This window comes from Protopterus annectens, chromosome 7.part0, assembly GCF_019279795.1.
Source record: "Protopterus annectens isolate FY-2018-M chromosome 7.part0, PAN1.0, whole genome shotgun sequence".
Classification (NCBI taxonomy): Eukaryota; Metazoa; Chordata; order Ceratodontiformes; family Protopteridae; genus Protopterus; species Protopterus annectens.
The window spans coordinates 902,880,271-902,896,365 of record NC_056739.1 but is presented as its reverse complement, the minus strand read 5'-3'; the positions used below and the strand labels follow the sequence as shown (position 1 = coordinate 902,896,365).

Below are 16,095 nucleotides of genomic sequence, written 5' to 3'. Positions count from 1 at the left end.
GACAGTTTCCGGGTCTGCCCTAGGACTCTTAAAAAGATACTTATGAGCTTCAGGCACCCTACAGTACCTATCCGTTTAACTGGGGCAGGAGGCAAAGAATCAGGATTCAGGGAAGCCTCTGCAAAACATCTTCCACCACATTCAGAACAGGAGGTATAGCTAAAGGCTCATGGCAGAAAGCGAGATCTGAGGGTTAGAGGAGATGGCAGGGCATTATGGGTAGGGGAGGAGCTTGGAGCTCTGGATCTATTAGCTGCTTGGAAAGCTGCCGGCTCAGATCCGATGCAATTCACAGGTTGCAGAGCAAAATGAAGTTAACTACTTCACTGATCAGATGGTATTCCTGTGGAACTTTTTAAAAAGAAAAAAAAAGTGATGATAAAGAACTGGAAGACTTTTAACAGTCTTTTAAAAGGAGGGGAAGCACCAGCATGTTGGAAGAAAACTGTGTGTGGCTATGCGGGTGTATTACCCAAGGAGAGTAAAGACTCATCAGACCCATATACCCATTTCAATTTTAAACCATGAATATAAAGTATTTATGTCTATACTAGTAAAAGAGTGGTAAAGGTACTGCCAACATTGATCGATGTGGTTTTGTGGTGTGTAAGCAAACATTTCACAACATTAATAGAACAACAATGATCCAGAGGGAGGCAGTATGTAAGAAAAATACTGCTGCAGGTTGTTGAAAGTGGATCTTGATGCAGAGAAAGCATTAGACAGAGTAAACTGGCGATTTTAGGACCAGTGCAATGGAGATATCTGCATTCCCCTGATATAATAATAACATTAATTAGGAGTATATGAACGGTTTAAAGGCGAAAAACAGAAGTGGAATGTTCATCTCAGATTAGTTTGAGTTTGAGCCGGAGGAAACAGGGCATGGTCCTCTTTCCCCTTTTATTATTTCCCTTTTCTAAATTTGAGCAACTAGCAAAGAAAGGGGGATACTCATACAACCGAGTACATTCTTCAGGCATTTCATGCAGTCACCTCCTGACTGCACTTTCTCTAGACATCAGATATCGCTTTGTTCATAATCATGCGTAATAATTCCAAAACCATGATACATTCAAGGTATCAGAATATTTTAACCTTGAAGTATAGATGATGGTTAAACACAACTGTAACTTGATATTTTGAACTCTGCCAATTAGTGTTTGTTAGAACGTATGATGATGACTTCATTTTTTAAAGGCTCAAGCTATACCCACTAGGAGTTAAAGGTACACACTCAAAAGAGCTGTACTGGAGGGAATGAGTTAAACCACAATAATTGTTAAAGCAATAAAAATGACAAATTGGCAATTAAAAATCCAAGAACTTTATTACACCACATATCTGCTTCTTTGAGCAAATGGTCTTCAAGAAACTATAACAATAATTTTTCACCAAACAGTTTAAATACAAAATTTTAAGCAATACATTCCACTTGAGAATTAAATAATTAATCAACTAAAATAGAGTTCAATTAATTTAATAAAAACTTCTACTTCAGTTCTTGATTTAAGCCACAAGGCTTCAGGGTAACAAACTTCTAAATGTATACAACTTCTTTAGTTTTAATAAACCATCTAAAGGTTTCCTTTTCCTTTCATCACATCTTACTTCAAAACTGTGCATTTAAAACCAGAACTATTACCCAAATGTCCATCATTAAATTGTTGTGCTGGTGGTCTCTCACTCGTAATTAACCTAACATTCCTGCATTCTCATTTTAAAACTTCATGTAGCTTAATATATATTGATGAAACTATATATTGATGAAACTACTAGGACACCAAATTGCATAAATAACACCTTTGCTCAAGTAAGAGAATGTACCCTTATTAGCAAATTTCCTTGCATTAATTTGATATAATGGAGAAACATAGCTACAAAATATTACAGTCACCAGCCACTACATAACAACATAGGTCCACTAACTTCTACACTAGATATTTTAATCACAGGCCTCTTAAAATGACAATGGACCACACTTTCAGCCATATTCCACCACCTCAGGAAACAAACCTTAGGTTTATTCTCCAACAGAGCTGATAAAATGGGGTCCTGCCTCAGGACATACCAATATTTATTAACCAACTTAATCAATACCGATCGAATTATACAAAGTAAATACTTGTTCCTCTCAGCAATAACATCTATTTCACAGAAATATATATATATATATATATATATATATATATATATATATATATATATTTATAGAATTATTTTTCTTCACAGTAACAGAGGGGTTTGGTAATCATAGCAACTGTGTGACATTTTTAGAAATATCATGTGACATAGCACCTGCAAGGGCAGAAAGAAATATGCATTGGTTTAACAGAATGTGCTTGTGTGGAACAAAAAGTAATATATTTCTGAATATTTTTGTAACAAATGGCATTAACAATAGAGGCCTGTTGAACTATCCTAAACAGTTGAATATACACAGATATTCAAGTGTAAAGGGAGCTGGCTAATACAACAGAAAAAGTTACAGACTATCCTATCGATGAAAGAACACTTCTGAAACAACATTTCGGCCTGAGAACTAGTTTGCTCTGGATTGTTGTAAGGATGCAGACAAAGAAGGCCTGAGAACTAGTTTGCTCTGGATTGATGTAAGGATGCAGACAAAGATGGCTTCAATACAGGAAAAGAATGCTTTCATCAAGGACAAAGTTTTGAAACTGTAAAAGTATTGTAAAAGACTTTTTAGTGCATTTTTTTGTAATCTGAATCAGCTGAAGAAGTGCAGTGTATCTGACAGTGAGCTACATGATAAAGAAAATGTTTTTAATCTCACAGTAGTGCTTGGTCAACTTATTTCAATAAATCTGTCAGCAATTACGAATATACAGTTGTATAGCTTGTCTGTGTGACATGCAGATATTTCAATTTAACAGTGACGTGCCAGACTTAATTCGGACCTTTTAAATATTTATAAAAGTACTACAACAAGTACTAATTAAATCTTTCGTTGGTGCCAACCTCAATACAGGCCAGTCTTGAACAGCTCAGCAGTATCAGGAACTTCCAAGTCGGTGAAACAAGATTTTTGTCTTTGCATCTGCTCTGAGGCGTTCACCAGCAGTTTTGACAGAGAGGGAGTTTCCCATTTGCAGTCTTGTCTACAGACTGATCACACATTAGCCATTTCTGAAATGGTAAGCCTCTTTCTGAAATAACATAGATACCAGCAAGAACATAAGTACTAAATGCACACATTCTGTGGCCATGGACTTAAACCAGACTCCTGATAAAGTTTGGACATTATTACGTCAGTGGTATGAACAAGCCAGTAGTGACGTTAAATGTAATACAGCATTGCTTGGTATAAATACAAGTGAGAAAGTTTGTATGTGTAAATGCATTCATTGTTTTGATCAGTAAGTACAACAGTATAAAACTCCCAACTGAATGTTTTAACTGTGGAGTCAGATATCCATGTTTTTGTTTAACATGCCATAAAACTGTGTTACAAAAATTGTCAATAAAGACTATGCAGAACAAGTCAAAACTGTCAGATAAAGTCAAAAGTCATTTTGTAATGCAAAGTCAAAAGTCATTTTGTAATGCCAGTTTCTACCTTTTAAAGAGAACTCCAGTCATTTTCAGATCATGCTAAAAGTTTACAGGTTATAGAGACATCTGAAATGTTTCAGACCTACTGCTCGTACTGGCATGCTTTTAACAAAGATAAGAAAATATCAGATGAACAGCTGTATTATAAGTTCACAGAGCCTAATGAAAAACACATGCCAATGTTAAAAAACATGACAAACAGGGTAGGAAGTACTTGCAAAATGGTTTAGACATTTTGACTAGGGTTGATGTTGCTATCCATACTGCTATGGATATGGGTGGGGACACTGACAGTGAAGCTCTTACACACAAGTTAGAGGATACACAACACAAACTTTTGAATGCCATGGCAAAGGAAACAGCATTACACATTAAAATAGGGGAATTACAGAAAAATAAAAATGCTACAGAATGCACAGTAGTACACACAGATGACACTTGTAAGAATTTGTATGCAGTCTTTCGTCTTTTCCCGGTTAGGGGTCGCCACAGCGGAACTCTGGTCCGCTAATGATTGGCAGTAGATATTTACGTACTGGCTTGCCAGGCCTAATGCACAACCTTCAACAAAGGAATGCCCATTCACGCATGTCGCCACACAGAAGACGCTCTGAGAATCGAACGGGCAACGTCTAACTGTAAGGCGACAACGCTACCGCAGCACCACCACCGCAGTTACTGTAGGAATTTGTATGCAGTAGTTTGTGCAAATGTACAGAATTTAAAAATATGGTTACGACAGAAACATTCAGTTTTATGGGTTAAAGATAAAATAAATTCCAGTTCACCTGACAAAGCTAAAGTGCTCAGAAAGACATATTGAATGTGGGTAGTTAAGAAAAAAAGAGTAACTGTACACATTTATGTTGTGTAAGGTATACCATAAAGGACAGCCAAGTTAATTCGCAGAATAAAGGGTTGACAGTTACAGATTTGGCAAATTAATTTTTTTGCTAGTTTACAGAATGTAAAATTTAAAGTCAATGCTACATTTTAAAAGTGACAGTACAGGCAAAAGTTCAGATCCCATGAATGAAAAGAGTGCATCATAAATATTAAGCCACAGGTTCAACTCCTATGTTATACTTGTATAAAGGGCAAACAAGTAAAGTTCCAAATTTAGGCAGTTTAACAAGCATACCAGATTATAGGCCAGCTCAGCAAGCTAAATTAAATTAAAGATAGTATTCTCAGTAATAGTTTATGCAGTTACACATGCATTTTTGGAACAAGTAAAAGGAGTACCAGGTAACATTAAGTGTATTTATGAGGAAACTGCTGACACATTAGAGCAATGTGTTCATAAGGTAATGAGAGGGAGTGTAATGAGCGATAATGGTGATATTAAGCATAACATTTTTTCTCTTGGTATTGATAAAGACGGGTTTGAAATAGTAGGACATGGGAGAAGTGTGGAAAGGTGGGGGGATGAGAACAGGGACGTACTAAGAGCGGCATCAGGCCCTTCAGTTACGAGAAACCCTGATGCACAAATTGCATGTTTTTTTCTGTAGAAAACTGGAATATATCAAGCAGGACTGTGTATACTACAGAAAATGGAAAAATAGGCAGATAGAGAAAGGAGTGTTTGCAAGAGACTGAAGAAAAGGTCATCAGAAAGGAAAATCAAAAGCAGAAGTTGCAGGAAATACATCATAACAAGGCAAGAGGGAATACTAAATTGCAGCAATATGACATTGAAGGCAATGTAAGAAATGAAAGTGAACGTGAGTGTTAACTGACAGTGCATGACAACACAAGTTAGCAAAGGAAACGGGGTGCTGCCTCTGACAGACGAACCAGGAGACATTTGGAATACCATAGAAAAAGAATTTCAGACCTTATGGGTAGAAACAAAAACAGACTGTGGGAGGTGCAAGGAATTACATTATCGTGACCTTTGAAAATCAACACTATGTCATGACTAGATTGCCACTGGGTTTGCAGAACAGTCCTGTCATTTTTCATCAGATACTAGGGCCATTCTTACAAGATGTGAGTAAAGATGACAAGGTTATTCACTATACAGATGGGATTCCGATGCAGTCAAAGACTGTAGAAGCACACATATCACAGCTAAGAAAAGTTCTGAGACAGATGCAAGAGGCAGGGTTCAAACTAAACAAAGACAAAATACAGTTCTCATCACAAGAATTAAAATTTCTAGGAACTATTATCAGACCAAGAGGGAGGACTCTGTCAGGAAATGGTGAGGGCATTCTGCAATTGCCAAAGCCTTTGACAATTTCAGATTTGCATAAATTCATTTGATCATGAACTACAATATTTAAAATGTTAAAGCAGAAGTTGGCACAGGCAATGGAGCTAATAGCGCCCACTAGTAAATTACCTTTTGTTTTGCAAGCAGCAGCAGGGAAGGACACACTCTTGGTGATGTTATTACAGTCTTGGCCACAAGAGGCATCTCAGGGAATGGACACCAAGTTAAGACAGGTTACTTTTTGTAGCAGGAGAACCACTCCTGTAGAAAAAGGATATGATCCCTGCATTAAACAGCTTTTGGCCATTTACTATGGACTAAGACAGTATTTGACAATGTTCTCAGGGGTTACAGTCCAAACTCCACATTTGACAATCAAGACTTTGCTAAATGACAGTGAGCTAAACAAACACACACAGGGGACAATACTACTTATCCAGTTTTATTGGATATGAAGGGAAAGTACATGACTGTACGGCAGACTTGGAGAAAGTGGATAAGTCACTATTAAAGGCAGATTATGACTGCAATGTTCCAACAGTGTATGTGGAAGGTGCACATTTCTGGAAGGATGGGAAGTAACAGACTGGGTTTACAATAGTGATATTGCAAAAGGGAGATAAACCAATTATGGTTACGTTACCAGGATACATGTCCCAATATGTTTTGCAGCATTTACATCCAGTAAACATTTACAGTGACAGTACTTATGTAGTAAATTCTCTAAGATTACATGGAACAGTGAGTGAGGTGATTGGTTAAATGGGTTATTTTCAGAATGATAAAAAAAATTATCACAGTTTTAATTGCTACAGTAGCCATTATTTTGTTGATCATAATAACCTTCACATATATTAAATTTTGTATAAAAAAAGACAGTCAGGTATCTGTTATAACTAATGTAGGTGGTAAAGAAAGTAATGGATTTAAATTCTGATTAAAAATTTTTTGGTTTTCAAAATAAAAAGGTGGAATTAATAGAATTATATAAATACTTATTTCCTCTCATAGCAATAACATGTAACTGATAGGAATATATATATATATATATATATATATACATATATATATATATATATATATATACATATATATATTATATATACACAATTTGGTAGAACTATTTGTCCGTCACAGTAACAGATGTATGGTAATCATAATAACAGTGTGATATTTTTAGAAATAGCACAGGACATAGCATCTGTAAGTACAGAAAAGAAATAAGCATTGGCTTAACAGAATGTGCTTATGTTGAACAAAAAGTATTATAATTCTGAATGTTTTTGTAACAAATGGCATTAACAATAGAGGCTTGTTGAAATATCCTAAACAGTTGAATGTACACAGACATTCAAGTGAAAAGGGAAAAGGCTAACACAGCAGAAAAAGTTAGACTATCCTATAAATGAATGAACATTTCTTAAAGAACATGTTGGCCTGCTGAGAACTGGTTTGCTCTGGACTGAGATAAGGATGCAGACAAAGAAGGCTTCAATACAGGAAAATAATGTTTTCATCAAGGACAAGGTTTTGAAACTATAGAAGTGAATGTAAAGACTTTTTGGTGAACATTTTGTAATCTGAGTCAGCTGAGGAAATGCAGTGTATCTGACAGTGATCTCGGTTATAAAGAAAATATTTTTAATCTCACAGTAGTGCTTGGTCAGCTTGTTTCAATAAATCTGTCAGCAATTACGAATACACAGTTGTACAGTTTGTTGTGTGACATGCAAATAATTCAATTTAACAAATACAGAGCTAAACACATTATATTCAGTCACAAAATATATGCGGCTGTTATCATACAATTTGCTTTTACTATCATTTCATCTCAACATTTTTCAGCATTTCTAATCAATTCCTTTCTAGATATGCTACTACTCATCCAATATGCTTGCTCATTATCTGTTCATTCAAAATCTCTACTAGTAAAACATTTCAAACTATGTTGGCTTAATTCTGATAATTACCCAATTACCAAAGGCCCTATGTGACCATATTAATTCTCCATAAGGTATAGCACTTAAGGTATATTCCAGATGGTATTCACTCCCATAAGACAAGTCATTGAGACCACAGTTCTCCTAAATAACTTTGTTTTAAGCTTATTATTTTAAACCAGTTTTAAATCTAAACAACTAATCTGATATTCTTCTGAACATTCATATGTAAATTGTAAACCAAAGGTGTTATGTAATTCATGAGCCAACTGTTTAAATTCATCACATTTACCTTGACGGGTCTATACTACCATGTCGACTTGGCTGTTCATCGAACGCCCGTGTGTCAACACATGTACACCAAAATACCTAAATTTCGAATGGCCACAAAAGCGTTTTCCCAGGGAAAATAAAAACTCTGGGCCATTGGGAATTTGCCGTTTCCTCCACCGTAGTGCAATCTCAGAGTTGGTATATTTAAGTGGGAGGGGTGGTGGTGAAGCCCCCCACTTCACTGTGTCTGTCGGTTTGTTTTGTTTTTGTTGGCCAAAAGATTTTTTCCCTGTGAAAAAAAATCGCTTTTGTGGCCATTCGACATTTAGGTATTTTGGTGTACATGTGTCGACGTGAGGGCATTCGATGAACAGCCCTGTCGACATGGTAATATAGACCCACCTTGACAAATAAAACCAATATAATAGTAATATACAACATGTTGATTGAAAAATTCTAGTGTATAGATAAGCTGTTCTTCAAAAAAAAAAAAATCACATAAATAAATTAGCATATTGTGGGGCAAAGCTAAATATTCTCACTAATCCAGGTCATCTTTTTCTGGAGAAGGTTCCTCTACACCCTAGTGGCAGGATCGAAGGCCTGATCGAAGACTGCTGGAATGGGGCTCAGTTTTTAGCTTTTTGTTGGTTAATTTAAATCAGTTTGCTCATTTGCTACTGTTATATTAAAAAAAATATATATATACTTTATGCATCGCCGCTTAGCTAGGGTTAAAATATTCCCGGCGCCATAAAGTCTGCTCTTCAAATTTTCCCTTAGAACTAGCCAGTTTTTTAGTTTTAGCACTCAAATCTGTTCCTTTGAGCTCAGCACTTGTTCAGAACTCATTGTAAGCACTAAATAAGCTAGAAATTACTACAGCACTCAACTTTCCTCACTTGTCTACAGGAAAACAGTTTTTAGTACTTAATAAATAAGCAGCTATCCAGACATGTCTATGGGTCAGCTCCCAGTGTTTTCTCCTGTCTACCTGATGAATCTGGGCATCTTGGGGCAATGCAGCAATTGCCTCATGTACACCGACAACCCTCTCCTCCTACCACCCAACACTACAACCTGTGAGAGATGCACTTATATAGTCAAACTGGAAGCAAAGCTCTCTTCACCCAAGAATGGACTAGATAATTAAGAGGAGAGGGTAAACACTTGCACCACACCACACTCATCACATAGTCCCTCAAAACCTATACCACCAAAACACACACATAGAAACACAAAACACACACCTAGATTCACGGAGGCTCTCAATAAAAATCTGCCCAAGCAACAAAGACCTCCAAAGCAGAAACACAAGCAACCTCCACCCCCCAATGCAACTCAAATGACACATAGCCCACAAACTCAGTGTGCCACCCAACCACAGCCCATAAGGCATAACAACGTACCCAACACTCTAGTCATAGGTGACTACAGTCAGGCACACTGATGTTCCACACTCACCAGGCTAAACAAGGAGAAAGTTACTGTCAGCTGCCTGTCGGGTGCCAGGATCTGCCACATAACGCAAGCACTCAGGTCTCTCCAAAAGTACAAATATGAATCTGTCATTGTCCATGTTGGTGTGAATGACCTGAGACATACCTCCCTGGACTACATAAAAAGAGACATGGAGGAGCTCTCTGATCATGTAGCCCAGGCAGGTATGACCCTAGCTCCGAGTAGCATCCTGCCATCACCCAGAATGATACCACAGTACAAGGACAAAATGACTGACTTCAACAATTGGCTAAGCTTCTGGTGTCATTCTAAGGGGATCCAGTATCTGTCTGCCTGGGATGACATGATTGACAGGCCAAGATGCTTTGCCAGAGATGGCCTGCACCTGTCGCCCCTGGGTTTCCGGATACTGGATAAGGCTCTTGCCACCCTTATAGTGACTTTTTTTACACAAGGTTCAAATGAGAAATTCACCACCATAACAGGTACAAGCAAGCAAAATCTGAGGGTAATGCTAGTCAATGCTAGAAGTCTAAACCTTAAAATGCACTCACTCGAGGCACTCCTTAAAATGGAGAACATCGGCATCTGTGCAGTGACAGAGACCTGGTTCAAGGCTCCAGAGAGCACCCCTGCATTACCAGGCTATAATTCATACCACACCTTTCGGCCACCTAACCTGGACCGAAACACTAAAGGCAGAGACATGTCCATATTCATTAAGGTTATCCACACCTCCAGGCTTGTTGTTCAGCATAATGCATTCGAGATTATCCAAGTGCAACTAACTCTGGGCAAGACCGCAATCCAAACTGTAGCTTGTTACAGATCCCCCACCATACCACAGGACTCCCACTCCTCATTTCTTAATCCACTGGAAAATATTAGGCTACAACCCAACACCCTAATAATTGGCGATTCCAACTACCCCACCACTAACTGGGAAAACTACTCATGTACCAACTCTTTTGCTCAATGTTTTCTGGAATTCATAAATTCCAATGCCTTGGGTCAACTTATCCACACCCCCACCAGGGGCACCTGGTCATTACCAACATGGGGAACTGGTGTTCCACACCAAAGGTCAATTCCTCGTTGGTCAGATCCGACCAGAAGCTAGTCACCCTAGACATCCACATCCCGCCCCCACCCCCCCATTAGGGAAACCACCATAAAAAATTTCTCCAAAGCCAATCTCACGCTTCTTAAGACAGAAGTGGCAACCTTCACAACACCCATCTAGACGGACAATAGAGGTACAACTGCTGAATCCTACACAAATGCACTTTATAAGCACTTACACAAGTGCATTGATCGTGCTATCGCTAACCGAACTAAAGTGCTATCCTCCAAAAAAAGGAAGCCAATCTGGTGGTCCCCTGCCATAAACAAACTCTACAACAGAAGAAAGAAAATGTTGCAAAAAAGAGTAAAATCCCATGATTGGAGGAACTCCCTGGTCAGCCTCCATAAGAAGCTCAGGTCCCTCATAAAATCCTCCAGAACTAGTTACAAAAACAAAATCGCCACTGTTTCGAAAGACAACCACAAAGCATTCTATAGCTATGTCAAGAATCTCAATGGCAAACACTCAGACCTGCTCTGAGTTACAGCACAATGGCACTAAATATACAGAACCAACTGATATTGCCAACATCCTGGCAGACAGGATCAGTGCTAACATTACCCCCCCCCCCTGTCACCCCCTAACGGGCTCATCTCTATACCGGAAGAATGCAAAGTTCCTGTAATCATGGCTGCACAGGTAAAAACCACACTCTCCAAAGCCAAGAACACAGCATCCATGGGACCTGGCAACATACCAGTCTGTATTCTACACGAATTACAGAATGAACTGACACACCACCAGTACCATGTTCAATCACAGCCTCACCTCAGGTTTTGTGCCCACTGAATGGCTCATAGCAACTGTTATGCCACTCCACAAAGGGGAATCCACCACGGACCCCAGGAACTACCACCCCATTAGCCTGATGAGCCTGATCTGCAAGGCCATGAAACGTATCATCACAGAACTTCTAAACAAAGACATTGGTAATCTCCAAACTCTGGACCCCACCCAGTTCAGGTTTGTAAAATGCAGGTCATGTCTCCTAAACCTAATACACTTCCTTGAAGCAGTCACCAAAGCCGTAGATGAGGGTAAGGTGGTTCACACAGCCTATCTAGATCTCGCCAAGGCTTTTGACACCATCACCCACTTTGGAATTATAGATAAACTCACTAAACTAGGCATAAATCCCTATGTCACATGATGGGTTGCCAACTAGCTCACTGACAGAACCCACAATGTGAAAGTAGCAGACTCCAAATCTGACTCCAGACCAATGACAAGTGGAGTACCACAGGGTTCAGTCCTGGTTCCTCTCCTGTTTGGTATCTACTTCTCTGAAGTACAGGCTAACACAGAAGGTCTTTGGCTAATGAAGTTCGCAGATGACTGCAAACTAGGAGCCACAATCGAAACTCCTAACGATGTGGACATCCTACAAAAGGGCCTCAATGAGACAGATGCCTGGTGACAAATCCATGGCCTCAAGCTCAATGCCAAAAAGTGCACAGTCATCCTTTTTGGTAAAAACTCTCTACCCATGAACTACCACATAGGCGGTAGTCTACTTAACACCGAAAGTGTGATAAGAGACCTTGGGACACAGGTGGACAGTAGTCTCTCCTTTGATAATCACATCGCCACAGTAGTCAGGATATCTTTTTATGTGGCACACCTCATCACAAAAGGTTTCTCATCCAGGAAAAAAAGAGGTAATTGTTTTCCTCTACTCATCACTCATTAGCCCCATTATAGAGTACAATGCCCCTTTTGGTACGTACCTCACAAGACATCTACAACAGCCGCAGAAATACCTCACAAACAGGATTATGGCCTCAAATAGATACCCTATGCAGACCGTCTCAAAAAACTCCAGCTTTACTCCATCGCATATCGCCTACTCAGAGGGGATCTCTGCTTAACATACAAGGCCATGTCAAACCCAGAGCTATTGGACATGCTCCACTTAAAGAAATCCCAATCCCTCTGAGCTACACGCTCTAGAGACCTAATCCTTGTCACCACAATAAACAGAACATGCTGGAGGAATAGATTCCTGTCCCAGAGACTTCCCATACACTGGAACAAACTACCTATCTATATCAAACAAAACTCCTCGTTAGCACTCAAGAAAAATCTTGATGATTGGATGGAAAATAGGAAATTCACCCCAGGGATCACTTCTGTGGCTCTGCTCAACAGGGGCACAGGAAAATAATTTTCTTGGGTTGCGAAAGCCAGGGTACCTTTTTGGCTAAGCTTATATAGGCCCCAGGGCCAATAGCCTAGTACCTACCTATGAACCTATATCTGTACCTTTAATTTGGTGATAAACCTGTTTTTCAAATATTTACATATATATATATATATATATATATATATATATATATATATATATATATTACACACACACACACACACACACACACACACACACACACACACACACACACACAATCACAAACAAACCTCATTTGAAAAATACATGATCTGCCAAAGAAAAAGAAGACACTTGGAAAATCTAAGGATACAATTAGTAGAGTAATCAAGAAAAATGGGCTTTATTTGCAAATGACATTATTTTGTACTTGATAAATCCAAAAAGGGCATCTCAATGCTGTGAGACATTTTGAGACAGATTCACGTCTTTTTGGGATATAAAATTAATGACCATAAAAAAGGCTACAGCCATAAATTTTGTACCCACACACAAATTGATTCAGCAATCCTCATACTTATGGGGACATAATAAGAATAAGCATTTAGGAGTATGGATTAAAAAGGATTCTGTATTTGCAGCTAAGGACATGTGGGAAGAGACTAAAGAAAAGATAATAGAAAAAGAGAAACTGGCAGCTCTCATTTATAGATATGGATGGTAAGATACGAGCACTGAAAATTTTTTTTGCCTTTTTAGATTTATATACTGGTCAGGTATATTTTTATCAGCTAGAAGAAAAGTTGTAGACAAAAATTAAGAAAGAATTTGTCTGGGAGGGTAAGAGACAAGCGTTAAGAAGGATAAACTGATCTTTTAAATAGAACTTCCCGATAAAACCTGATTTGAAGGGATATATTACAGCTATGTAGTTAAGGCTCATATACATAACAACACAAGCAGAATATTACAAATCAACGTGGAAAGGGATGATGATGATGACAGGGGGAGTTCAGGAAATCGAAAAAGAGTAGGACTTTGGATATAGACCCTTAAGGAGAATTAAAAACAACAATACAAAATATTTTATTCAAAAAAATTGCAATAATTATTCTACGAACTAAGTAAAAAAAAATGCTGAAAGGAGATTTTGCCAATAGGAATGACTATGAGTAGGGCAGAGAAGAGGGAGAGCAATTTATTGGAGAAACATGGTGAAGGGACCAAGTAACTAGGAAAGGAAAGATGATAGAGTTGGATGAAGTCAAGCAGAATTTTGGACTGCAGGTTACAGACTGCGTTCCCTACCAGGGACTGAGATCAGAGTGTAGGCAAATAGAAATAGACAGCGAGTCCACAGTGAAAAATGCTCTGGGAGAGTTTATAATTGAATATGGAACTGGACCAGCTCTTAAAAAGGAATAATTAGTAGGGTATATAAAATATTGCATGAGAATCAATCAGAGGAGAATAGAATGGACTGGGAAAAGAGACTGGAAAATCAATTTACAAGGGAACACTAGGACGACATATATGTGTGGCTCCCAAGTATGCAACAAAGTCCAGAAGCTTTAAGGCTTTTCTTGGATGCGTTTGCATCGGTATTTTGTACCCCTCAGCAGACGTCAAATAATTTTTCCTCAGATAGACAGCAAATGTTAGAGGTGTGATGGGGAAGAAACTGGTAACTGAAATTATGTTTTTTGGGTGTGTAATGACTTGGCAGATTTATTTTATGTTATTTTAGATTTGTTGACCGGGAAAGTCCGACTGGACACATGTCCATTTTCAGTGGAGGACCAGGGAGAAAAGCTCCAGTTAAATACGTGATCGAGCACATAAGAACAATGGTATTTACATACAAATCAGGCAGAATAACATTAGTAAATATCAGACAGCACATAGTAGAAGCTCATAATAAGATATAACAGTTCAGAAGCATCACACTTCTTAATACATGCAGTACTTTGCTGACTTATGCATACAATATGCTGCGGTACATGCAGTACTTTGCAGACATATAGATTCAATATGTTAAGGTGACACTTGAACCAGAGACTGAAGAGGAATTATCCAAGGCTATATTATAACAGGGTGAGAAACTAGACTTCACGTATGGCTGTGTTAAGAATTGATTGTATGCCTGTCTTTACACAGGGGTGACACAGGAGCATAGCCAGTTGTTCATGAAGTGGGCTTTTAGAGTTTTTGAACTGTGTAGTGGAGTTACTGTGTTAAGTGAACCGGTATGGCATTCCAGAGTTTAGAAACAGAGTAGCTAAAGAGAGATTTTCCTTTTGCCTTATTGTTATGTTTAATGACTTAGTAGGTTTAGGGTGCTAGATCTCAAGGTTTTTGTTGTGGTGTGAGGAAGTATAAGATTTTGGAGGGTTGGGGTTTTGTCTGAGTAGTAGTATAACTTGTCTGCTAGTGAAAATTGATTGAAGTGAAGTAGTAGAGGGAGCTCCAACCAGTTTAGCTTTTTGAGGGAATCACAGTGATGGTTCTATATAAGATTCTGTGGCAAATCTAGCCATCGTATTATAACACGATTCTAGTTTGTGTCGGTAGGTTTTACTAAGGCTAGTTAGAACTGGGGATGCGAAAAGGAGGGTGATATATGTGTGCAGGCTATTGTGTAGCCTTGGTTTTAGAGTTGAAAGAAACGCGTTGTGATAGAAAAGTCCTGTTTTTGTGAACTTTCTTGATAGTTTGGGCAATGTGCAAGTTGAATCTTAGGTGGTTGTCTATTTCAGCACCTAAAAAGTTTGGTGTGGGTGGTTGGGGAAATCACGGATTTGTTATAAGAGATTATAGTAAAGTTCTCTCTCTTTGGGGAAGGATCTATATGGGCTGAAGAGAAGTAATTTTGTTTTAGATGGGTTAAGAATAAGCTGGTGGTTAGTGAACAAGGTTTCAGCTAGTGAGAAGCATTCTTGTGTTTGGGAGTGAAGGTCCTCTAGTGGGGGAGGCAGCACATATGATAGTGGTGTCATCCTAAGTATTGAATAACTGAGGTCTTTGGTGTGAAGGATGAGAGTTGATTGCTGAATATAGAGAAGATTAACGGGCCTAGGATGGAGCCTTGATGGACTCCTAAGGATACCTGGCAGTAGAGATCATAGCTGATTCTGCCATTTTATTGCCTGCTGATGACCGGATAGGTAGTTCTTAAACCATGTAATAGAGGAGATATTGAGGTTTAGGTAGATGGTAAGGAGTTTATTGTGGTTTACCATATCAAAAGCTTTGAATAAGTCTAAAAATATGGCTGAGACTATTTGTCCAACCATTTTATGGTGATTAACAGTATTAGTGGAATGATATAAGGGCGCGGGTGGTAATTATGAAGGGTTCAAAGCCATGCTTGATTTCTTAGATAGCAGATTTTTTG

The 16,095-nt window shown here is 38.5% G+C and overlaps 1 protein-coding gene across 1 annotated transcript in view; it reads right to left on the bottom strand.

Moving 5' to 3' along the window:
* CACNA1D (calcium voltage-gated channel subunit alpha1 D) overlaps window positions 1-16,095 on the bottom strand; it is a 5,051,180-nt gene that overhangs the window by 4,941,889 nt on the left and 93,196 nt on the right. The gene's annotated exons all lie outside the window — the stretch shown is intronic.